Raw genomic sequence first — 24595 nt, forward strand, 5'->3', positions numbered from 1 at the left:
TGTTTCATTTCAATCAGCAGGTCCTGAACCTGCTTAATCACAATCAGTCACATTTGTAGAAGTGGGGGAGATGGAGGAGGCCAACTCTCATGGTTACTTTAGGACTAACTGAGATTTCTCTTTTCGTATTGTAATCATTGTATCTGCCTAGCTGCTTTATTCAATGAAGTCAGTGACACCAGAGTAACACAGAAGCAGCTGAGTACGATGTTGTATCTTCTCCCCAGATCCTTCTGTTCTTCAATATATAACAGCAATTAACCAACCCCTGACAAAAAAATAATTACCCTTCCTCTACTCAGTTCTCCTCAAATGTAAAAAAGGGGGTGGTAACTTGCACTGAAGGGGAAACTAAATTTCGTTCTGTTAATTATGAACTAAGTATTTTTCCATTCTGAAATGGAACCAATCATGGAGCAACATTTCTCTTTCTCTCTCTCTTTTTAAATGTTTTTGAAATTTCAGGCCAAGGAAGACTCCAGCAATTGGAAGTAATACCTTTGTGCACAGTTCACGGCTTGTTTTTGGCCAGCACTCTCCCCCAAATCTCTTGTCTCCTGGTTGCTTCCTGGAGACCCATTCCCAGCATTGTGTTTGCTGTCTGCTTGCTTCCTTCTCTCTGTGCTTGGTTGCTTCTGCTCACAAAGGGGCATATATCTTAGACAATATGCCCCTAGCTCCCTGCATAGCTCTGTTTCAGATTACCTTGCAGCTGTTAGGCAAGCTGTAGGCAGAGGATCCTTAAGTTTCACCTTTCTTGTGCTAACACCTAGCATAGCAAATGTTTAACCTGTCATGCTCATTGGTCTCATGGAGGTGTCACCCAGCCTCCCTCAGAACAGAATATTTGAATGAGAAGCAAAACAGAATTTCATGTCATGAATAGTGTTCTCTTCCTGTTGCCTAGCAGAACTCCAAAATCGTGTTAGTCTCACTGCTCTTTCTTAAAAATCTGGTTTTGAAAATAAGCGGGGTTATCACATTGCTGTATCAGCTAGACTTGGAAACACAGGCATTCAGTACTTCATATGTCCTGGTATTCTGCAGAACATTCCACAAAATATATTTCTGTTATTTATTAATTTTATATCTACAGATCTTTTTCCACAAATATATTTTGGACCAAAAAGACATTTTTAATGTCCTTTACTGAGTCTTACATAAAAGACTGAAAAGAGAAAAGTTTGTAAGACTTAGAACAGTCTTATTTACTTATCCATAAATCATCTGCAATTCAACAAGGTACTAACGAGAGTTAGTAAGATTCAACTGTAGAGTTTGCATGCCAGTGTTACCTGGCACCATTTAAAAATGCATTTCACCGTGGGTTCTTTAGTTCTCTCTTACACAATTTTTTTCATAACTGGCATGGAAGTCCTGCATTTATAACAAGGGCCACATTGTGACTGCTCTGTGGCTGAGTAGTGGAGACTAGTAGAAGAATCTCTTTCTGTTTATGAGCTTCCAGTGTGAGGGCTTTCACAATCAGACCCTTTGAGCCAGGAGAGCGCAAGGAATATACTCCCTAGGTATTGCCTGCTGGCAATGGTGACCTTGGGGGACGTGACCCAGACCTCTTCTCCACACTGGCAATCACATCACTTCAGGGTTGGCCTAATGCACCCGAGACAATGCACTGCATGGTTTGAATGTGTCTATCAAAATCTGAAAGGCACTCTATTTCTTCTTCAGTCTTAAAACAAAGCTATTCTTAAAGGGCAGCAGAGATTCCCGAATGATTAGCAGTAACAAGAGTACATTCTGTTCACCATATTTTTCAAGTGAATTGGAAAACGATTCTTTTCACATACATTAAAAGGCAGCAGAATATGCTAGTTTTGAATGCTGAAGACTTAAACACGTGAGCAAATGACGGTAGAGTATGTTAGATGTAAGTTTTGATGGCCATGGGCAACATAAAAAGTATCTAGACATGGGGTGCATAGCAAGCAAAAGCTGCTTGTAAGAAGCCAATTGAAACATCTTAAAAAATTCCAACATATTTTTGTTGTTAAAGGTGACAAATTCTTCTGTTCCAGTGGTGCTTGCTTAAGCCCTATTAGTTTTGTATGAAACAAATCAGCATATTTAGGGCAGATCAAGATTTTCCAAGAAGAAACATACACCACACACTGCAGGCTTAGGAAATCCCATGCTTCCAGGAAATGTTTGATCTAGTGTGCATGTGCAGTACAAAAGATTTGTGTCTGAGCATTGAATCTAGTCAGTCTAACAGTTGCCTATACATTTGCTAGAGAGCTGATCAGGGCCTCCAGAAGTGTTGGGCAACTGCCAAGTAACATGCGCCATATCATTTATCTGTTCACGTGGAGTGGAGATCTCCAAAAATTCCAAACGTCTGGCCCTCACCCAGACAGACTGCTAGGTTGTTGAGCTACCCAAAATACAAGACAAATTCCACCTGGACAGAACTTGAAATCCAGATGTATGGCAGTCCTGGATATACTATTGTTAAGATTACCTATCCTTGGCATGAGTTATTTGACTAAGCCACACAGTAAGCATGGGGCAGATGAATTTCATTTTACAGCTGGGTGCAAGCAGTTATCTAGCATCTCATCCAAAGTAACAAGCAAAGATGCAGCAGAGGCACAATAATGAGAAGGAGAAAGGGAGGCATAAATGTGCCACATTCAGTCTAATCTCTGACACTACGCAAAGGCTGACTCCAACAGCCATATCTTCTTGGTCCCTGCACAGAAGAGTAGAGAGAGCATAGGACTAGCTGTAGTAGAGAGGAAGCTCTCACGAAAGGCTATGGAAAAGCCATATGTCTCTTTTGCTTCCTACGGCTCCGGTGATGTCACTTCTAAGGGGAGCAGTAACCCTGCAAGCACTCCCCATGGATAGTACCATCTCCAGCCAATGGGTGCCTGTGAGGCCAATGTGCATGCATCTATGTGCAAGTGCAAACACTAAGGAGATTAGGAAGAGCAGGGTAATGGGCAGACTAATCCAGAATCTTCTCTCACAATAAAATTGATAAGCCTTTGCCAGCAACTCGCACTTAGCCAGACTCATTATTTACAGTATAACTGGATACAATTAAAACTGCAGCAAAGGTGCAGGTTCTAGAGCTCAGATGAGGCCTAAAAAAATCAGCAAGCAAAGAAGAGAACTATACAAAAAACCCACAGGGGAGGTAAATTGGTCAATTTTCAAATATTTTTGGCTCCAGAAGCACAAACTAGATTTTCTAAAGACGGAGAAATATTAAAATGCTCATCAGGCACAAAGAAAGTGCTGAGACATAAAAGGTCAAACCTTCTATAGCTCTCTGTACAGCTTCCAGTGTTGCCTGTATATATGTGGTAACTGTGCAGGAATATCTACATATTTTTCTAGTTCAGTTCACTCTAAAGCACCTATCCTTTCAACCAATTATTATAATTAAAGTGATAATGTTTATAGGACTTTCATTAAAGTGATAATATTTATGGGACTTTCTATCTCTGAAGCACTTTAGGAGATAAATTCAGCCATTTTGACTGAGTTAATATAACAGCATAAAGAACTAGACCATGCTAACCATTTGAGGTCATCTAATGCAACTACATACATTGCAAGTGCATGCTTTTTAGGGTCCTGATATAATCAATGAAGAAAGTGAGATAATTCCAGGGACTGAACATCTAAAATAAAGAGGAGCTAGGAATCATGGAATATGTCTTTGAAGTTTTCTTTGTGCTTAATTTTAGGTGAACTACAGCTGTTACTTTCTCCCTTCCTATAATTAACCCCCTTTTATTTAATAATAAATGTCACAACTCTACTCTTAATTACATTGTGTATGAAGCAGTGGCTTCAGGTCCTAACCAAAGAAATAGTACTTATTTTGATGAGATTCTGGGTTTTCCTTGAACTGTATTTTAATTTATATGGGAGGCAATGTTTGAGCTACAAAATATGAATATGTTAAAGCTCTAATGTGTTCATTTACATTTTAGTCATGAATTCTATCATTTACATAGCAATCCATTAATAAACATTTTGAATATTATGTTTAATAGTATCCGCAGTGCTGGACTGAAGTAATGTAAAGCAACACACTGAACGTTTAAAGCTGTTTTATTGAAAAAAATGCTCATGTGGGGATGATGCTGTTAAATCTTTCTACAGAGTGGGGACCAACTTGATATCATCACTATAAAAATCCTGGATCAGATTCTCAGATAGTTATAAACTGTTACAACCCCACTGGCTTAATTTATCCCATATGCTTAAATTCAGAACATCTTTCTTTGTGGTACTGCTAATGTTGAAGTTACTACAAATCACAGGAACTGCATGAACAAATTTACTTCTCACCATTTAAATTTTTCTCTGCAGCTCTGGGTTGGCTGTCAGGCAATTCTGAACCCTCAGCTTGTATTTTCCATGGTGTATTGTACTCTGTGGCATACTGAATCAGTGAGAAGGAATGAAGAATTCACTGGAAAATGTTGTAGCCGAATAAAAATCAAGATGTGAGCATAATTGTATTTTTTGCCGCTCAAGCACACTTGTAAAGATTATATGGGTTACTTTGGAAAGGGTCCCAAATTTTCTGAATAGATTATAGTGTTCTTTTGTTAATAAGATTGCTTAATAAGGCAATGTAGATGTGATATCTGGAAGAACTATCTCAAAGTGCTATGTTCCCACTTTCACCTGGAGAAAAGCAGTTATACATTAGCTAACGTGGAAACTACAAAAGAATAGATTTTTAGCACATTTTCTGTTGATTATTCTTGGTCAATGGTTCAGAACAGCCTGTGACTCTATTCTGGATGGTTTGAGGCAACATGAAGCCTCATCTCTATCTTTATCCTCCTTTCCATCCTTCTGTCTGAACCCTTCCCTGAACCCTGTCTTCCATTCCTCTTGCATTTTTCCAGAAAGCAAGTGCTGCTGGCTTAGCTGGAGGGAATGCAGGGTGACACACAGAGACCAGACATCTTGGGCAAGGAGGGGGGATGGCACATGAGGGGTGTGTTCCTGCATATTTTATCAAAGGTATTTCATTGTCATATTTCCTTATCAGAAAAAGTAACCAGACTTGCTTTCCATGCCAGTTCTAAATAGTTATGAAAAGCTCAGAGTTCAAGTAGCTAGGATAATTTACATTCTAGAAAATAGTTTACCAAAAAAATCTCACATAGCTAGGCCATATTAAGAAATATAATAATAAATCCTCTTGGCTCTGCTGAAGCCAATGGAAATTTTGCTAACGTACTTCATATTTCACCTTCAACTTATAAAAAGCAAACTACGTTAGAATAAGCTTTTTCATCAACTTTTTGAGGAAAATAAAGCACAACTTGCTTATTTCTTGCTAATTCGGTCATACTCTTCATGGTTAAAATTTTAAGGTGTTTCACTCACTTTAAAATTTAATAACAGTTTATTATCTAGTGACCTCACATTCAGGACATCAATAACTAAATACACATAACTGCGTAACCATAAAGACAAAGCTGGATTTAAAGGAAAAGCTGACAGCAGATTCCTAGGTTGGTCAAGAGAATTTTCATTTATAATATAGCTACAGAAATGTATTAGCAAGACGCTCTTAAATTGCTAGGTGAATCTAGTACTGTTAGCAGAACTATGAAAGGTGATGGTGAGATGACTGGAGATGTAACCAGAAGACATGGCAGAGCAGAGTTGAAGGTGGAGAACAGAAGCTTAAATTTGGTGGAGACAAACACAACGGTCAAGGAGCACCAAGCATAAGGTCACAGGTCTTTAAAGCACAGACAGTCCGTTTTGCAGAGGAAACAGCAGAGCACAAAATCAAACTTATTTTATTATATTCTCCCACCTTCAACAGAGGAATGAAGAGGGAAAGGAAAATACAGTGCATTTTCTTACACTTTGACTATATACTTCCTATTAATGTAGCATAAAAGATCTTCAAGTCATGTCTAGGCTTATGCTAAAGAGATAGAAGGAACATCTTAATGGGGATTGTGAAGGCAGTACCCTAAACTTCAAGTGGTATTTTTCTAATTTGGGTTTGAATTACTATGTGCCCATGGATAAAATGACTTTCACATGTAAGAAGCCAAATGGGTCAGTAACGCTTGCAAACCTGTTCTTGGACTCTAGTGAGAGCTGGAACTATTTGACTAAATTACTCTTCTCTGCAACATCCATAAAAAAGGGAAATGACAGAGTAAGAAAAATCACCTCTTAAATAGGAATACTGGTATATGATGCACAGCAGCTTTCCAGTTTCCTTCAGCCACTTCTTGTTTCCTGCTTGTTTTATTTTAGAGGTTTATCTCAAATATTTAATCCATAAGCACTCTGAGGGAAGCTGCAGCATACCAGGTATTTCAAAGCTAGCTGTGCAGATAGATTGCAGCTCTAGAAGCTCCTGGAGCTACAGGGAACAATAATATTTGCAAAACATGATGCCTTTGTCTGCAGTTCCTGAGTGATATGAATAATTCTGAATCCTATAAGTATCCCTGTGGAAATCAACTGAATGATTCTTATGCATAGGGTTTGCAAGTTCAAATGTCTTAATATTGACATCGCGGGAGTGAGATGTAGCTTTCGGAAATCTCTGAGGAAAACCGACTGTCATTGGAGGGAAGTATTCAAGACCCAGAAGAAATAGAGAGATGATTTTATCTTAGCTTCAAGCACTTTGATATAGGTGGAAAGTGTCTATTCATGTTCTCCTGGGAAGTAAGACTGCAGACAGCCCCGAGCCACTCTAGCGACCTATCATAGATACCATGTTTTACAGGTATACATTTATCATGGCTATTTTACCAGTTGCTGGTTTGTTCTGGCTTGTTCTAAGCTGTTCTGGATTTGCAACAGCTCATGTTGGGAGAATAAAAAAAGGACTTTGGAGAATTGTCTCTTCAGCTGTGTTGAGTGCTCCTCGGTTGCAGTTGAGAGTCTGAACCCAGATATCAAAGACTTTTCATGCTGTGGATGAAGACAGTAGAATCAAGCAATCACTAACTTCTGAAACAACCTAACCACCCCAAGTAGCATTTAACAAACTGTATAGGCAAGAGTTATTTAATTGGGACCACAGGGAGGTTGTCAAATAGGATTATGGAGGGAGATAAAGTGTTATCTCTAAAATCATACAGATATTTTGCCACAGCAGAGGGTTAAAATACAAGACAGTATAAGTAACAGAAACGCTAATCTTCTGTAAGTCCTTCAGTGTTTGGCTGAAGTTCTTAACTGAGCATTTTCAACCCTGTACATATTTCTGGCTCCACAGCCTATAAAAAGTAACTAACATTGCTATGCAAACATAGTGAATCATGTTTGAAAGCTCACCGGCTCATGTCAAACCGGTACAACTAAGCTGCTGTTGTGCTCTCTATCATCACACACTCCTGCTCCTCTTCCCACTGCCCCTAGATAAGAGCCATGATCCATGATCGGAGGTGAAGATTCACAGGATGTTCATCCATCATTTTAGATCTCTCGCTCTGCAGGCACTTTATGAATGGTGTGAAGCTGTAATGCTCTCCATCCCATGAGGACACTGAATTGCTTATCTATGCCTTTTATATAACACATCTTGGCTGAACTGTGGCAACTTTCTCATTCTAGAGCATTTCCAGTCAAGGGCTGTATTTATGTCAGTTACAATTGATTCAAAATTCTTCTACAGGCTTTTTGAAACAGACTAACACATCTCCACATGTTTAATCCAAAACAGAGACACGAGACTGCTTTTCTATAAAACAGCAAGGGAATAATTGTGCTTCTACCTCCAGTTCCTTCGGTTCAGTTGGTATCCTTGGTTGGTATTCCACCTTTGCTTGGGCCAGTATCTTTTCTGTACTTCCCAGAGACTATGGGTTATGCTTGCAAAAGTGATTAAAGAGGTCAGCCACCTAACTCCCATTTCCAGAAACAATTGCTGAATTCAGGAACGCAAGCTCTATTGACTTATAGGGAGAATAAATGCTCCTAAGTGCAAAATCAATTTTGAAAGTGGCAATTAGGCTTTTAAGTCTAAAGAGGCACTTTTGAAAATCTGAATCCAATTTACTTGTATGCTATTATGCTCATTGTCTTTGGAATTATTTTTTTTCTGTGAGCATCAAGCTTGCCTAGTTTGATGGTATTTTCACCACCAACTTTAAGCCTTATCTTTTAAATTTGCCTTTGATTAACACAGCTGTTATTTATTCTTTTGCTTGGCAGAAGTTTCTGCAAGATTGCCATAAAGTCAGTCTGTTTGTATTGTATTGTTCTATTTATCTCTTTTTCCTTTATGAAATACACACACAATACCCTAAAGGGAAGATTACTATACATATATATGGATTCATAGTCATGTATAAATACATATATGAATACATAACAAAAATCAGAACAAAGAGAAGGAATATTTTAGTAGTCTCCTGTGCGTCTTTGTGAAAAGTCTAGATAACACACAGAAAGGAATGTTTCATAAGGCATGAACCAAGGGAGCAACATTAATCGGTTGCCTAATGGAAGTGTAATTCAAGATAAAAATTGAACAGACTTTATTCAAAGTAGTTGGAATAATTTGGGTAGGAGAAAGATCTGCCAAATTAAGAGGCTACTATATCATTCTGTTCGCTTACACATAGTTTACCACTTGAAGTTTTTCAAAAGAATGTATTTTAAGAGACTTTCCAATAAAGAGTAATTAAAAGAGTCAGGAAAAAAAGAATGTGTCTTTAGTGTTGCTTTGTTCATTTTCAGCATAATTTGGCCATTATCTTGAAACAGCATCAGTAGCAGGCAATTTCTATCTATCTAGAGAGATCTACATTTCTTTTCTGAATTAGGAGCCACTTTGCAGTCACAGTGCCTGTAAAAGCCTTAGGACCTAGGAGTTCCCACTGGGCAGAACAGCCATTTCAATGCCCAGACCTGCCCAAATGTCTGACTTTCCTAAGAACAGGAGCAAAACTAGTGATGAGAGATGTCTCAGAATTCTTCCTATTCAGATAAAAAAGAAGTCACAGAAAGCAGTTTGGACAGTCATTTATGTCAATAAGCCCTATTTCCTGTCTTGATTGAACACTTGTAATGACTTTTAATGACACTATTTGATGAAGAAAATCTATTAGTGCTAGGAATATAACTGCCCTGTAGAAATTTTACCTCCTGCTGATCTACTTCCCTCTTCTAAACAAATCAATCAAGAAACTAGCTAGCAAGAATCAAATCTCCAGGGATAGTAGCTGCCTGGATTTCCTTTGAGTGAGACTTCATGTTTTGACATAGTAAAAAGAAAGTACTTGCTCTTTCATCCTGATCAAAGTCAACTAAAACCTATTATGTACTCATCGTATTGGACCATGACCATCATGTTGGGCTGCTTTGCAGCATGTGCTGCCATTTGAGACTTCTCTTTGATCCCCAGTATAGGCCTTGTGCTGTTGCTACAGAGGGAATCACAGGGGACGAAAATCCTTGAAAAGTTTTCCGCAAGGCAAGGAGTATTATTTCTGTTGATGGTCATGACCCTGGCTCATGATATTTTATTGCAGGGGAACTTTGGAACTGGAGAGATTGTGTTGGCCATTGCAGCATGTGCAAATTGCCTTGGAGTGGAAGCTGCTAAATGAACCTCTCCAAATGCTCCCAGTGTTTGTTCTGGAGGTGCAGCAATGTCAGCATCACGGCTGCCAGCCAGCGTGACAGAAAGCCCCTGAAACTCCAGCAGAAGGAATGAGACAGTCTGTCTGTGTGTGTGCTGCCTTGTTAGCTTACTGTTTGTATTTTCATTTATTTAGAATAGATAAATAAGCTTCTGATTTCAATGGAACGATGAGGGCATGTGTTGGTTTCCAGCTCCCTTACATTTTTCCAATTTTTTATTAATATTTTTAACTGCAGTTCACCACCAGTCTACCGCTGCCCCTGGATTTTTACCTAGTTACCAGATGTAAACACCTTCAGACTGAAATTGTCTGTTAGAAAGAGCCTGTGCTGCCTGTAAATCCCTGTCTGCCAAGTGTACAGAGCTAAGCCAGATCTGAGCACCAACTGTGGATTTGGATAATGTATTCGTGAACACAAAAACACTTTTGCTTTCACAAAGCAGATCTGTGCAATCTGTATGAATGCATCACTTCAATTGTCAGACCTGGCTTTCCTCCCATGAAATGGTATGACTCATAAGTTTCTTCCCTCCTTAAAGTTAGGTTTGTGTGAACCACTGCTTGTGCAAGTTAAATTACATTCAGGTCACTGAGCTGAAATACACACCAATATCAAAAAAATATATGTAACATCAAAAGGCAAAAGTTGAAAAAGGTGAACTTCTGATGCCAAATCAAATGAAAGCAAAAATAGAAAAACCTCTGATTAACCTAATCTGAAGAAAAGACTCTGCTACCTCTAAAATGTTACTCTAGTGTCATGTATTTTTAAAACAGGGTAAACAGTGAGGAAAACGTCTATAACATAGAATAAATGTCATATAACAGAGTATTTCCAGTAACTACACACCTTGCTTATAAAGCCTTGAACGGACTCAGGCTAATAGATTTTTGAGGTGTATTTTTATACTGCTTCAGCTGGAATCAACACAAAGCATGCATATGCCTGTCCTGCCGTTGCTTTCGCTTGCAGTGCGTCCCATTGTTTCCCTACAGCGGATCATTTTTTGTCCCCCCCTTTCCTGCCCTGTAAAGCTGGAAAATTCCACTAGTGATAACTCTGACAGCTTGCTCCCCCTCCTGTCACTCCTTGTTTAAGAAAACAAGAGGGAGAGAACAGGCTCTGGAAGGCTGAGAAGTTACTGATTAGTAAATTCTGTAAGTCTTACCTCCGAGCAGAATCAAGCCTTGGTGTTATCCTTAAAGGAGCAGGGCAGAGTACTTCTGAAACCCAACTTCTTCATGCTCCTAGTGACTGTATGTCCTTCCTTAGCCTATGATCACAAACTTGCATATTCTGGGAGCTATCTGACAGCTGTGATAGGATATTCTGCCTCTAGTCATGCAAAAGCTGGAGGAACAAATAGCCGTGGCACTTCTGGCCCTTGTGGGAAACAGACTTAAACTGCTCCATCACTATTTAAAGAGTAGATGCCTTCAGGATAAATCCTCTTAGTGTGTTTTCCTGTTTGTGTCAGAGCTTAAACCTTTTATTCATTTCCTAGGAGGAGAAATAAAAGAGTAATCAGCACTAGTTGCTCTGTAATTCAGGAGAGTCCCTGTCTGTGGCTCAGAACAGTGTCAGTGTCAGAGCTAATTTATGTGTTTTCTGCTAAAAGGATGTAAGACACTACCCATTAACATGACTCAAAAAATTATAAATGACCAGATGTAAATTAACGAGGAGCTCTCTCTGCACGGAGGCTGCTACTCCACCCAGAGCAGAGCCACAGTACACAATGCCATCTAGGAAAAGCGAAGCAAGCCAAAGTACAGCTATTAAGAAATCAAATATTTATGGGGCAGCCTCTTTGATTTTTTCCTGAGAAAGAAGATCAGTGGGACACTTAGATGAGCGCTGAAAAAAGCATGCATGCGTTTTCATAGGAATGGTGGCCCAGAATTAAGCTTTCTGCCACAGGACAGACAATGTCTCAAAATTCATGATTGACTGGGGCTGCAGCTGGGGGAAGGCCCATCTTTAGAAAACACACGCTGCAAATAATTCCTTACCACAAGCTATTAATGGAGTCGAAGGAGAATTCAGAAATAACTTTTACATGCAGAAAGCATTTGAAATGATCAAACTTCACTCCCTCCACCAAACTTTTACCTATACATGGAAATGCTTAAATTGGTATGTCAAATTTGCAATGTTCCTGTCATCATTTCTCCAGCCCAAAACACAGGAGGAAAAGTTTTTTTATATTCTTCACATCCTCCAAAGACATGGCTGAAGCCCTTCAGTGGAGAGAGTGAAGGGAAAAGAAAGTCTGAAATTATTTAATCAAGACAAGCAGAGAAAGGTTTTAAAAAAAAAGAAGAAAAAAGGGAAAGGATTTCCTGAATCAGACACAGCTTTCCTGAATGGTCAAAAAAGGGCAAAACTAGAAGTGGTTTGGTTTTGTGATTCATCTTGAAGTTAAATTTGTTTTCTGTTTTAAACTTAATCTCGTCTTTCCCTTTCTTCTGGTGAACTTTTTGTATTACACAAATCCTTGAAAACTTTGAAGACTCTTGAAAACTTCAGATAATTTACCACTGTCTGTAGGCCTGTTTAGGGACTGGCAGGTGATGATTTGAAGGATAAACTGCAGGGAAATGGGAGGCTTAGGAATTCGGTAGTGGACTAGGGGACTGCTCATGCTACAAATGCAGCTGGTATTGGTGGTCACTGGAAACCTCTTGGCGGCTTTTGTTGCTTTGCATGAAATGACATGGGGGTCTTAGTCCATAGTCTCCCAGCTAAATATCTCTATCCTCTCACCTCCTGCAGGCAAACGTCCTGGAGGACAACTCCAGGCTGAATACTCACGAGACTGATCTCCCCACATAGTTAAAGGAGCTCTCTATTTTCTCTCTACTTTTAATTAAGATATACATTGCTGCCACTTTCACTATCCCTGATGAAGGAAGAAATGAATTTTATATAATTCTACGCTTTGTATAAACAGTTAGATAAATATAGTTTTAGGATTGGCTTTTTCAAAAGTTACTCTATGATGGAACTTAAATTACTCCTGGTAACAGTACTCTAGGCTTTCCTATGAAATAATTTGGTTGCATTTGATAAATATGAAGCAAGGTTCCCATTTGCAACCCAAGCCTTTTGCAGCTAGCTGCCTGTATGGTCCAGAGAAACGTGGCTGGGGGCAGAGCGGAGGAGGCAGAGCAGTTCACAAGGAGGGTATCTTCCTTCTGGCTGCTGTCGGCAATTCAAACATTTCCCACGTTTCAGTAGTGCTGGATCTCCAGGTCTCATCTTAGACACTGAACTGTGAGGTGCGAGCTAGGGCCCTAGTTTGCTGCAGGCTCCTATTCACAGCCAGCGGAAAGAAAGTCATCTCCAAGGAGCAGTTCAGCTCCCCTGTGAATGGGATGGCTCCTGGCTGTCCCTCAGTGATACAGGAAGAGGACAGCAAGGGACTCCCTGGAACGCTATTAAATGTGGCAAGTGTCTAAGTGATCACCGGGCACTAGGTATACTGGAAAGTAAGGGAACCGTGACCTTCTCTCTGTCTGCTTTTCCTGACTGTATTCCGAACTAGCACAATGGTGAGCCCTAATCACAGCTGTATGACAAAAAATAAACAGCAGTGAACTCGTATACACAGGTGTCCTACTGAAGCCAGTGGGGATTTGCATGTTACAGAGATCCATCTGCACTAGTATCTTTGCAGATTTGTCTTTGATTTCGCTCTGTTTCATGGTTTGCACAAAAGTTGTTCCATATACTGTTTCCCTAGGGGCAAAAGGATGAAATATTTCAGAAGCAGAGATGCTAAATGTCATACCCCTTACAAATACTGACACTTACAGCTTTAAACTATTCTTTTCCTAAATTTAAATACAAAAATATAAAATAGACCTGCTATTGAGTACATCTTATGATCGCAAAAATACATAGATTATGCTAACAAGAAGACGAATGTTTAAGCTCTTTGCTGCATCTGGAGGTAAGAACCAGCAGTAAGCAATAAACTATGTAAACAACTGAATTTTCAGGATTTTAGACAAACACATAATTGAACTAAATTTTCATTTAAGCTTGATCAGAAACAAAACCATTTGTTTTTCTCATAGAAATCCAGAAGAACAGTAGTCAGCTTGCTCTCAGAGATTTTTACTATGTTTTACTTTTTTTCTGAAAGTTAAATCTACATAAGTTAGAAACAAAACATTTCACTTAGAAAATGTTGCAATGAAATATTTCAGCTTTTTCCGATTTTTGCCTACTTTTTTCCTTGCTCAAAAAAGGGCCCCGTATAGTGTGGTCAACCCATTCATACTTTTTTTTTTGCTGAAAAAGAAAATGTTCCTCTTGTTTTTGGGCCCAGTTCTAAATGCAATCTCCTATTTTAACAAGTTAGTGCTGCTAGGGAATTGCTTCAAGGCTTGACAAACTGATGTCATATGACAAGCATGAAAATAAAACTACAAGGAAGGAACTAGAAGAATTATTGTTGGATTATTTATTCCACAGAAATGAAATTGGCATGATCACAATCATGTGGTGGTTTCTTCTGAAACAAGGCTACTATTTTCAGGGACTCTATATATTGATCTATTCCAGCTGTCAGTGAGCAAAAAAAGGAGGCTCTTCTCCAGGCAGGATTTTACATTAAGCACGCATGCTCCAAATCGGGCATGTTTTTCATAGTAGAAAAATGGCAATGTCCTAAAACTTAATAAGTGATGTATTTTAAAGCAACTGTTTAGATAGGAAGAAGATAGTCATTCATGGCTAGACAGTCCAGCCTTGACATCAGCTCCTCAGATGCCATGAAAGATTAAACCTTCTCTTAGGAGATTTCTGAAGATCTGCTTCTTCTGTCTGGACTTTGGTAGGGAATTTGTGAAATTTCTCACCTACAATTATGATCACTCAAGATTTAATTGTGGTCTGAGTTCTGCCCAGGAGGCTGTAAATTTACACTATAAGGATTATTTAAAAGAAACTATTTAATCTCAAGACCATTTAAACACAAAACCAGGCCAGGCAAGTGAAGAAAGTTTACAGAGCATGACAAAAGAAGGGCTACAAAGTGTGCTGTGCCAACACTGGAAAACCCATGGATAAGAAAAATCCTCACAGTGCCTGTAGGAACAATTTTGTTTTGCAATGCCACTGTGCTTCACAGGAGTCCTGCTGCCACCCCACGTAGCTGAATTTCTTAAATAAGCTGACACGGCATTCTTTATCTGGAGCAAAGCACAATGTTGCCTAAGAAGGTCACCTTGACAAATGAACTTGCCTGGTGGAAAAAACCTCCTCCACGAGTAAATTAACAGGAAGGGATCGAGCTTGTTTTCCAGTGCCCATTGTAAGGGCCACAAGCCAGGGCCATATGTACACTGGAAACAGAATGTAGAGCCATGTGAGTGAGGAGTCATTTTTTGTGCTGAATTTATAAACATTTTTTTTTCAGGTGGCTCTCTGATCCACATAAAGAGCATTTTGCACTTTAATTTTCAGTCAGCTGGTGACTTTTAGCAATATTCTCCCATTCTCACTACAACAAAAGCCTATTTTTCTTCTTACTTTAAACTAAATCATATAGAAGCTGCTAGTTACCATAATCCCAAGGATTTAGAGTACAATTCCCAAGAGAAGCCAACTACTATCTCACAAAACCATCATTTCTTTCAAAGCTAAACAGAAACAACAGAAGGCCTTGAAGAAAAAGATGATGGTCTGATGGAAGAGTTGCTGAGTGAGGAGGAAACAAGTAAGAAACTCTATCACTCACATAGCAAGAAAATGAAGAAAATCATTACTTGCCAGTATTTCTGAATTTCAATGTATTTTCACTAGGAAAGAAGGACCTGAGCTGCTAGCCTCAGCAGGTAGTTCCAGCACTACCATTTCCTAAATTCAGCGGGGCCAGTATCTAGCTTTCAGTCCTCTGTAACAACAGTCTAACCATGGTCACAGCCTGGATCAGGCATGACCCTGAAGAGGTCTTTGTAGGTAGTTTGAATCATCAGTCAAAAGCCGGGAAATCGTGATCCTTAGCAAAGTCATCTTTTTCCCTTATCCTTCCCCATTTTGCCTTTTCTCATTCAAAACTGTCCTGGTCTTTCTTCTGCTTCTCTTTGATGTCACTCCATGTACAGAGTGACAGAGTACACAGAAATGATAGAGCTAGGACTGTAGCAATCCAAAATGATTGTTTGCTTCCCTTCTCCAGAAAAAGATAATATTCATAACATATGATGTGAGCTGATAGTTCAAAGATTATTATAAAAAGCATAGAAATCCAGAATGGATGACATCAAGTGCTGAAGGATTACTGCAGTTTGAACAAAAACAGAGGAACTTTGTCTAAATCCAAGTAAAGGCAAGCAACGGGTAATAGTCTTGGCTTACTGGCAGCCAAATGTAAGACATTTATTTCCCCTCTTCCTTTAGATGTTAGCTAAACACTGCTAAACTAGCCACAGCTAAACCATTGCAATGTATCAGAAATATTTTTATCTTAACAGATGTGCTTCGCTATGATGACTTTAAAAGTAACTATAACTGTGCCAAATTCGTATTTGGCCAGTAATCATTATTGTAAGAAGAGGTGAGTTTCTGGTTAGTTTCTAACAGTCTATCAAGCAATTTACTTTTCCTTAAAGATGAGGATTTAATTTGAAAAAAAAATCTTAGTAGTTTTACCCATTAAGTAATGCTAATTTAACCAGCAGTGTGTTTGCATAATACTTAAAGGGGACTGTAAATCAGGAAGTGAGTTCCACTGCAGTGACTTTTTAAGACATCATTAGCTAAATAGGCATTACATCTGAAAATTCTATTGGACATAAAGGGATAAAAGAAAAAGAGATTTTTAGTTTCTGTACGTAATTATGGCTCTGAAAAAGCTCATAATTACCAGTTTAGTCTCTGAAGTCCATTTCTTTAAATAGAAACATATTTTAAGCAAAGACATATCACATCAAATTACCATGTATAACATAAAAACTAGGTTAGTCTAAAATTGCATTAATCGTTTGACATGAAAGTAGACCTGGGCTTAGCAGTCAGGCAGAACTTTGGAGGCCTGTCTTGGACAACACAGCAAAAAAAAGGGCAAGGAGAAAGGAAAATTTCATTAGCAAATGTCTAATCTGAAACATGCAAAGGAAGAAATCTATGTTAACCACTCCACTGTGAACCCACAAACATTTCAAAATGAAAAGTAAAATACACGAAATTAGGAAACATTAGCAAGAAATTAAAAAATAAAATACTTCAAAATAAAAAATACAGCCCCCGTAAAAACTAAATGCAATAATACTGTTTACTATAGCTGCCACAAGTCAATGCCATTAGGAAGGTGACAGTAGCTGAGGCTGTGGATCTCCCCTGCTGTACTTCTTACACAATCTTTGCAGGTCCTAAAATCCAGAGACCTAGAGTCCATAGTGTTTAACAGTCCACAGACACAGTATAGCCAAAGTCATAGCAGTGCCACCTGAAAAAAACAGTACTTTTACTAGCACAGGCAAAACTAGCATGGTGTTTTACCCTTACTTGTGCAGGCCTGAAGGCTGTAGTAGCTGCAAAGTAGCGGAGACCCCGAATGCTCTTTTATCTGTACTTTCTAACGGAAAAGGGACAAAACTCCTTTTCAAACAGACAAGCTCTCATAGCAGGTTCCTGCCTGCTTCCAAGATCAAGATTTGTAAACCTCTAGATTCAGTATCAGTGTCCAAATGAGACAGATCCAATGGACAACAACAGTGTCCAATGGACAGATCCACAGTTTTCACCAATTACCATGTACAAAAGACCACTCTTTCAGGGCTAGCAGTCACCCGTCATTTTAGGCGTTTCATCCTCAGTCCCTCACGCGTGCACAAACCCAGCTGGGAGGCCTGAGGAAAGCAGCTGTATGACACTGCTGCAGATGTCACATCGTCCTGCTAGATGACTATCGCAAAGCTATTTCCTCTTGGAACATTCCCCCCTGTATCAAAACACTTCAACTCCCTGTTGTTCATGGAGCAGTTTTTAACAACTCAAGTACACGGCAGTTTCACAACCAGAGCTTTCTGGGCTTTGGCGAGACAGAAAAACATGCTGATTGTTACTTCCAGAAAATGCTGGGTCAGAGAGAAGGAAAGCTCAAGAGCTATGGTAAGAGACCGTGTTTCGAAAAGGCATTCCTGGCTACGCTTTCAAAAATACAGCAAGGGCCTCCTTTACCGGCCGTCGTAACTGCTGGCAGTGCGGTGTTCTTCGCTGCGCTGCAGCGCTGTTCAGGTGCTGTTGCATACAAGTGTTGCATATAGACCCGGTTTGTATTTTCCTGAAGATTCATATGAGTCAAGAAGGCAACTTAACTGTCTTCCAGGACATGTATTATCGACTTAGTGGCTGGTTACAGTGGATGTGAAAAAGTAGGCATTTCAAAACCAGCATTGGGAGCCAGGGAAGCCTGACAAGGTCACCCACAAAGGTTGGGCGCAGGCGCTGTGCGACGACGATGCCCCTTGTTCCCAGCCCGCCTCGCGCAGCACGTGCGAATGGGGTAGTGACGAAAGGTGGACGAGCGGCAGGCAGCCTGGTGCGAGGAGGGCGAACACGGCAAAAAAAAGAAATGAGTCTCGTTCTTCAGACTGGAACTGTGGAAGCGTTGCAGGCTGCTGGGCTCTTCCTAGTACCCTGGCCAAATCCCAGTGGACGTAGGCAACGGCTGCCTGTTTACACTACTCCAAAATTTCAGTCCGTTGCTTACGTCACCTCTGATCACTGTGTTTGTTTCTGTGTGCCGTGAAGACGATGTTGTTATTATTATTATTGAGCACTGGAGGTCTAAGTCAGAAATAAAAGCCTCCTGGGTGCTGTGTTTTGTACCATGTGCACTGAAAAATGGTCTTTACCATAAAAAGCTTGCAGGCCACCTGTGCAAATGTGGGGTGCTGTGCTCCCTGGCCGTGTCTTGACTGCTGCTTAGGCATAAAATGTCATTTTGTACTCCTAAGACGGCTACACTTCAGAGATGGAAGTGCTTCATTCTCCATATATAAACTCAAAAAGTGAGAGATATGACACGAACATAAACATAACAAAAAAAAGTCAAAACGTCTTTCCTGTATTCAATAACACAGCAATTTTAAAGCTGGTGTTCCTACTAGGCTTGTAACTAGTGCTCTGATCCAATCAAGAATTATTTCTAGCCCTGGAGGGTATGGACATACGCGTGGACGCACAAGGCTTTAATCTAATCAGCGATCCAGGACTACACTTTGTCTTTTCTAGAGCATAGGCCAATTTAATTTTATGACCGAGGAAAAGAGGTAGAGAGGAAAGAAGGAAAAGATTTCCTGCATTTTTTCTTTTTTCCTGGCCAGCTGCTTAGAAAATTTAGCAGCTGTTTGAAGGTGGTCGGAGGTTTGCAATCCTGGTAAAATTTTGCTGAGGGGAAGCGGAGAGTGAGCAGAGTGCAGGTAAGGTACTGCTGCTGCTGCTGAGTGTGGTGTCTCTTAGCTGACTGCAGTTTTCCATACAACTAATATTATGGGTGTCTACAGCTATGTACCACAGCAGATAACGCTGTGCATGACTAATACTGACCCCCGCACATGTATGTATGGACACAAAAATGTGTGCAGAACATGGGAGAGACTGTATCGCAGAGCATGTGCACATTTCAAGAGTTTTAAAGAGCTGAGTAATGATCAGTTCACAGGGGAATTATGCCGGCATCAGCGCCGGTCTAACTGTGAAACTGCAACCCCGAACAGATTTGCTCTGACAGCAAAAAGCTTCTCTGCTCGCTCTGTCATTCCCTTCTAATTATCATCTTCAGACTGACTGCAGATCTGGTTATACACTTTGAAAATTTGTTTAGGAATTGTACATTATGGCTACTCTTCACAAATATTCTCTCTTATTGGAGAAAAAGGAAAGCTCAGTACACAAAAGGTGCACATCTTGCTGACGGTCATGTTCAGAGTGGCAGAACTGTAGTAATTCCTACAATGCACATTGCCAAGCACCACGAGTTCCCATTCATCTGGTTTTCTAGGGATTTTTTTCAATCTATTTAACAGTCAGTTGCCCCTTTGGAATATATGCTGACAATACTTGAGATTTTATTACGTATTCTCCCATCTTCTCTATAGCTGCAGATCAGGAGGTTTTTACTTTTCACAGCCTGAACAGAAGGAGTTTTAAATAACTTGGTAGGACCTCAGTTCAGGCTAAAATATTGTCCTCTCTGGGGACTGTACTGGAATTTACGCAGAAGGCAGAGAGCAACATTTTAACTAGTAGCCTGGATAACTAGTGGCTTAGTGCTGCTTGGCACTGACTTTTTTTTTTTTTTAAATATACAAAAAAAAAAAAGGGGGGGAGAGGTGGAAGGAAAAATCTCAGTCAGAAGTGCTAGGGCTCAGAGCTGAAAAGAATTTTTCTACAAACCAGAAAAGTGAAATAACCTCCTGTGAGGTGCTCAGCACTTTGGCCACGATCCAGTAAAGCACTTAACATTAAGCATGCTCTGGAGAGTGCCACAGAAAACAGCCTGAGTACTAAGTACCCTGCAGGATCAAGCTCCAAATGGGAAGCAGACATAAACCAGATGGCATTATGTTGGCTTTGCCATATTAATAAGCTGTTTGGTTTGCACTTCAACATCTCTCTCTCTCTCTCTCTCTCTTTTTCTTATTTTCCCCTTTTTTCTATAAAATAATCCATACGTTCCCTGGGAGAAGAGAAGAAAATGTAGAGAAAGTTTGCCGTGTCACCATTTCACAAGCATGGAGTTAAAGCAGGAACTTGGAAAACTGCTGCTGCTGAATTTTAATGGAGAACCAACTAAATTAGCAGTGCTTGGACAAGGACCATCAGGAGTTCAGAGCTGCTGGTTGAAGGAATTAAACTGCTGACTCTGTATACCAGTGAGTTCCCAAACTGCATGTACTAAGTGTGTAATAAGTGTGCCTTTGCATTCGAGAGCATCGGTGCATTTATCAGAGGTTATTCCATAGACCCGTGTTTTGTGGTAGGTGGCCAGTTAATATGGCTGAGCAGGTACAACAGGAGATGGATCCCTATCTGCTCATAAACTGGTTTCAAACTGAACTCAAATGAGTCTCCTGACATCCTGTGCTCATCACTCGCATATCTGCTGAGGTCACTTGCCAGACAGCACAGGGAAGAAACTAAACACTCATTGCTGTTGTGTTTTTTTAAGCAAGCTCCTGGTTTTTCACTTCTTCCTTTCCAGCACAATGACAACTATCTCCAGAACTTCCTCAGAACTGTGATTTGTGCAGATGCAGGTTTTCCGATGAATGTTTTTGAACCTGAGAGTTGCCCGCCTGGAAGCCTGCACAGCTGCAGCCCCCTTGCCTCGGGGAGGGTACCGCTAGCTGCCGAGTCCGGGTGCGCTCACGGGGCTTCGGCACTGAGCACTTCCAGGCGGAGCCGTCCTGCCTCAACACTGAGGCTCACGGCTTGAATTATGCAGGTCCTTCACTTCTCCATACGGGTTAAGGGTATTTCTTCCACACAGCTGGTAGCGATCGCTTCTGCCAGAGCGGTGCAAACACGTGAGTTTGCGGTGAGACGTCTAAGGAAGTTTCTGTGAGCATTTTAGCATTCATGCAAGGGGAAATGGAACTGGCAAAGGCTCCCGGCCTTTCCTTTCTGGGCTGCAGCAATCTGCTCCTGGCCTCGGAGAGAAATCCTAAATGAACTTCGCACATGTTCTGAGAGCGCTTTCTTTCTGCAAGGTGCTCGTACTGCGGCTCCTGCACTGACAAATGATTATGCCAGCTAATATAGCTCAAACGGCATTTGAGGATAACATAAAATAATCATGTTAGAGAGGATGCCTAATGCTGTTTTGTTATTTAAGAAGTCGACAGTGAATACAGTGGCCCAGAACTTTTGAAATATATTGCTACAATAATATTATTTTGTGTTGCAAACGAAGTAATTGTTTTTTTCAAAAGGGGGGGGAATGGGAAAGAAATAATAATGCCCCTTTTTTCATACCTATGTATCACTGAAGAAAATTACTTTCTGAAGTGCAGTTACTGAGTTCTTTTGGTTGAGAGGAAAGATATTCCGGTGCATCTCATTTGAAGTGCTTGGACAAACAATGTTTTTACTATTGCTGGAAAAATTCCTGTGGGACAGCTGAGTCATAGTAACTCTCATGTGAATGGTTAGACCATGACAAATGTGGCATAATTCAAAGTTAGTCTGCCATGAAAGAGGTATAAGCTTGATTAAGTCACTTTTTATTTGCTGCATGTTAAAAGCAGGTCCATGGGCAGTTACAAAAGCTCACATTGTAAGTGGCAGCTTGTTAAGCCATTGCAATTTGGTTCTGTGTCTGATTTCTACTGGACTAGGAGTAAATAAAATTAGTTTGAAGATATACTGGCCACCGGAGAGCACCTGTGGACTAGCGGGAGTTTGTCAATAATTTTTGATGAAATAAATAATAAACTAAAACTAAGCCATGTTCTGTTTATAAGCTGCCTATTCCTGTAAATTTTCCTCCAGAAAACTGTGACATAAATACAGTTGTAATGGCTCCAGAAGATACATAAGCCTATGGGCAGCCATTTTATCTATTTTTCCCACACTTTCTGTGAAAACATCTACCATAGGCAGAGCTACAGTTCTGAACGCTGCCAGGAAAACTTTTCTGGCTTCACTGTAACTCTCTGAAGCTATGATGAGAGCTGGGAGGTGGGTCAGGGGGACCCCAAGGCACACTCAGGCATATCCCACAGTCAAGCTTAGATGTGACCTGCGTCTATCCTCCACGAACAATAGAACAAGACAGTTAATTCCCCCAGGTGTCCATCGACGACAACAGTACAATTCAACCCAATATGAGACAGAATATGGATAAATAACGAATAAATAAATAATCAGGACCAGCAAACACTACAGGAAATACAGGACAAGTGCCACTAAGAATAAATTTTATGATAAAGTTTCTTTCCAATGTAAATTAAAACACTACAGCAGCTCAAAGGTGCCACGAAATTTCTCTCATTACTTACTTTGTTACTAGAGTTAAAAACAACCCATCAACCAAAAGGTGCTCAAGGTGCTTAAATTGAAAGCAAAAGTCAGAAAGCTCTCTTCAGTCAACAAGTGTATAAGTCAAGAATTTCCACCCAAGATATTATCTAATTGGTTTCTTCATGCAAAAAAAACTAATTTCATTTTCGTTAGGCAAATATTGGAACACAGCATGAGATCATTGCTAATCAAGAAGCTGCTCTCTTATCATAATCTCCAGGGAAGCAGGACTTTTCTATTTATATATAGTACAGGATAACAGTCAGAACTCAAATATAATGTAATAAATAATTTGAATCATTTGACCCTAGACATTTAAAGGGTTATATCAAAGAAATGTACAGACTTGATCTTTCAAAAAAAGTTCTTCTATCAAACCTGGTATATACAAAGTGCATTTTCCTATGCTTTCTTTGTTGAAATACCTGGTGACATCCGTGTGTTTCAGCTATTTGTTTAGGCCTCTGAGTAACTATTTTCATCTCAACACAAAATTAATATTTAGTATTCTAGTCACAAACTTCCTTTTCCACATAATCCAATTACAGAACTTTTCAACATCGTTGATTTCAACAAGTGCATGATCAAATCAGGAATTTAAATAAAGTACCACATCAAAATTAATTGTTGAAGTTAAGATTCATTTAAGATAAGCTTCAACTAAAGAAATCTGTATGATCTTTCATCTACTTTCATCATATATTTTTCTTCTGTCCTTCACTTCACTTCTTCCAATGCTACCAAACACGTCTCACTATCAAAGACTGAGCAGCTAAATTTATGTTGATAGCAATATAAATGCAAAAAATTATGCTCATCTGATTAACAAAATCATTCAAATGACTATATGGTTGTTATAAAAGAAGATTTCAGGTACATTTTCTGTTTTACAAATATATTTCCTATTTCATTAACTAATAGCCACTATATCCTCAAGTTTTCTCTCGAGTTCTTTTAGCTTCACTTAATGACTGCAAGATTCCTTGGTTAGATTTCTGATTGGCTATTTTGTTAATTTATTTTATCTTAATATAAGTGATACGCTCAGAAAACACAATAGGATGAGATCATTCTCCACCGATCTTTTCATCTTAGGAACCAAACAATTACATTTTCATTCATTTGAACTGGTGTCTACAATAAGAATCAATTCAATGATTCAACCCTAGAAGACACAACATCAACTACAAAGATGGAAATACTTTCTCACTCTCAAAATCTATACAGTTTATTGCTCCCCCCCAAAAGAGCAACTTATTAAAAGTCAATGGTGCCATTAAAGCATAGAGGAGATCATGGGTAGAGGAAAAAAATCTCGCAGCTTTATACTTACAGAATTTCTTAAAATCTAGCCACTTCTTTCCAGCTGCCGGCCAGAGGATAGTTGTATATGAGGCAGAGACAGTCTAAATCTGAAACAATACATCCTTTGTTACCTGTTTACATACCTATTTGAAGCCTGCTAAAGGGCAAGCTTCTACGCAGCTACATAATGACAAAATAACATGAAGGAAAAACACATACATGATTTTTTGTCAGCTCTTTTGCTTTCTGTACAGTAATTCCCATGAAGATGGCAGCTCAGGATATTTTTTGCTGTTAGTTTTGCTCACTTTGAGCTTTTATGGTTGCTTGCAGATCCACATCATTGTATTTGATTTCAGCTAATCAAGCGTACAAATGAACAGGAATGCAGACACACAGCACCGTAAAACACACAGAAGGAAGTTTTTTCAAACAAAATCCCTTTATTAGGCAGTGGTTCCAGTGATGCAATCAGAATAGGAAGGAAAGTCTGTGTTGCTTCATTGTTTTATTTGGATTTTGGGGTCCAATGCTAACTTGTGATAATATTTCCATTTGTAAGTATATTTCTCTGAGGGCAATCCAAAAAAGTGTCTATGATGAATCTAATAGGAAAAAA

At 39.6% G+C, this 24595-nt stretch overlaps 1 protein-coding gene across 4 annotated transcripts in view; it reads right to left on the reverse strand.

Moving 5' to 3' along the window:
• Window positions 1–24595, reverse strand: part of ARHGAP28 (Rho GTPase activating protein 28) — a 77785-nt gene that overhangs the window by 40076 nt on the left and 13114 nt on the right. The window contains exon 2 of one of the 4 annotated variants that reach the window (XM_009667119.2): window positions 24005–24083. The exons of 1 other annotated variant lie outside the window; for it this stretch is intronic. The gene's annotated coding sequence lies outside the window, so the exon portion shown is untranslated. Of the gene's footprint in view, window positions 1–6786; window positions 6809–10798; window positions 11219–24004; window positions 24084–24595 lie in introns of those variants that run through there. 2 more of the 4 variants (XM_009667120.2, XM_068932234.1) reach the window with 2 other exon arrangements.

This window comes from Struthio camelus, chromosome 2 (assembly GCF_040807025.1).
Source record: "Struthio camelus isolate bStrCam1 chromosome 2, bStrCam1.hap1, whole genome shotgun sequence".
NCBI classification, from domain to species: domain Eukaryota; kingdom Metazoa; phylum Chordata; class Aves; order Struthioniformes; family Struthionidae; genus Struthio; species Struthio camelus.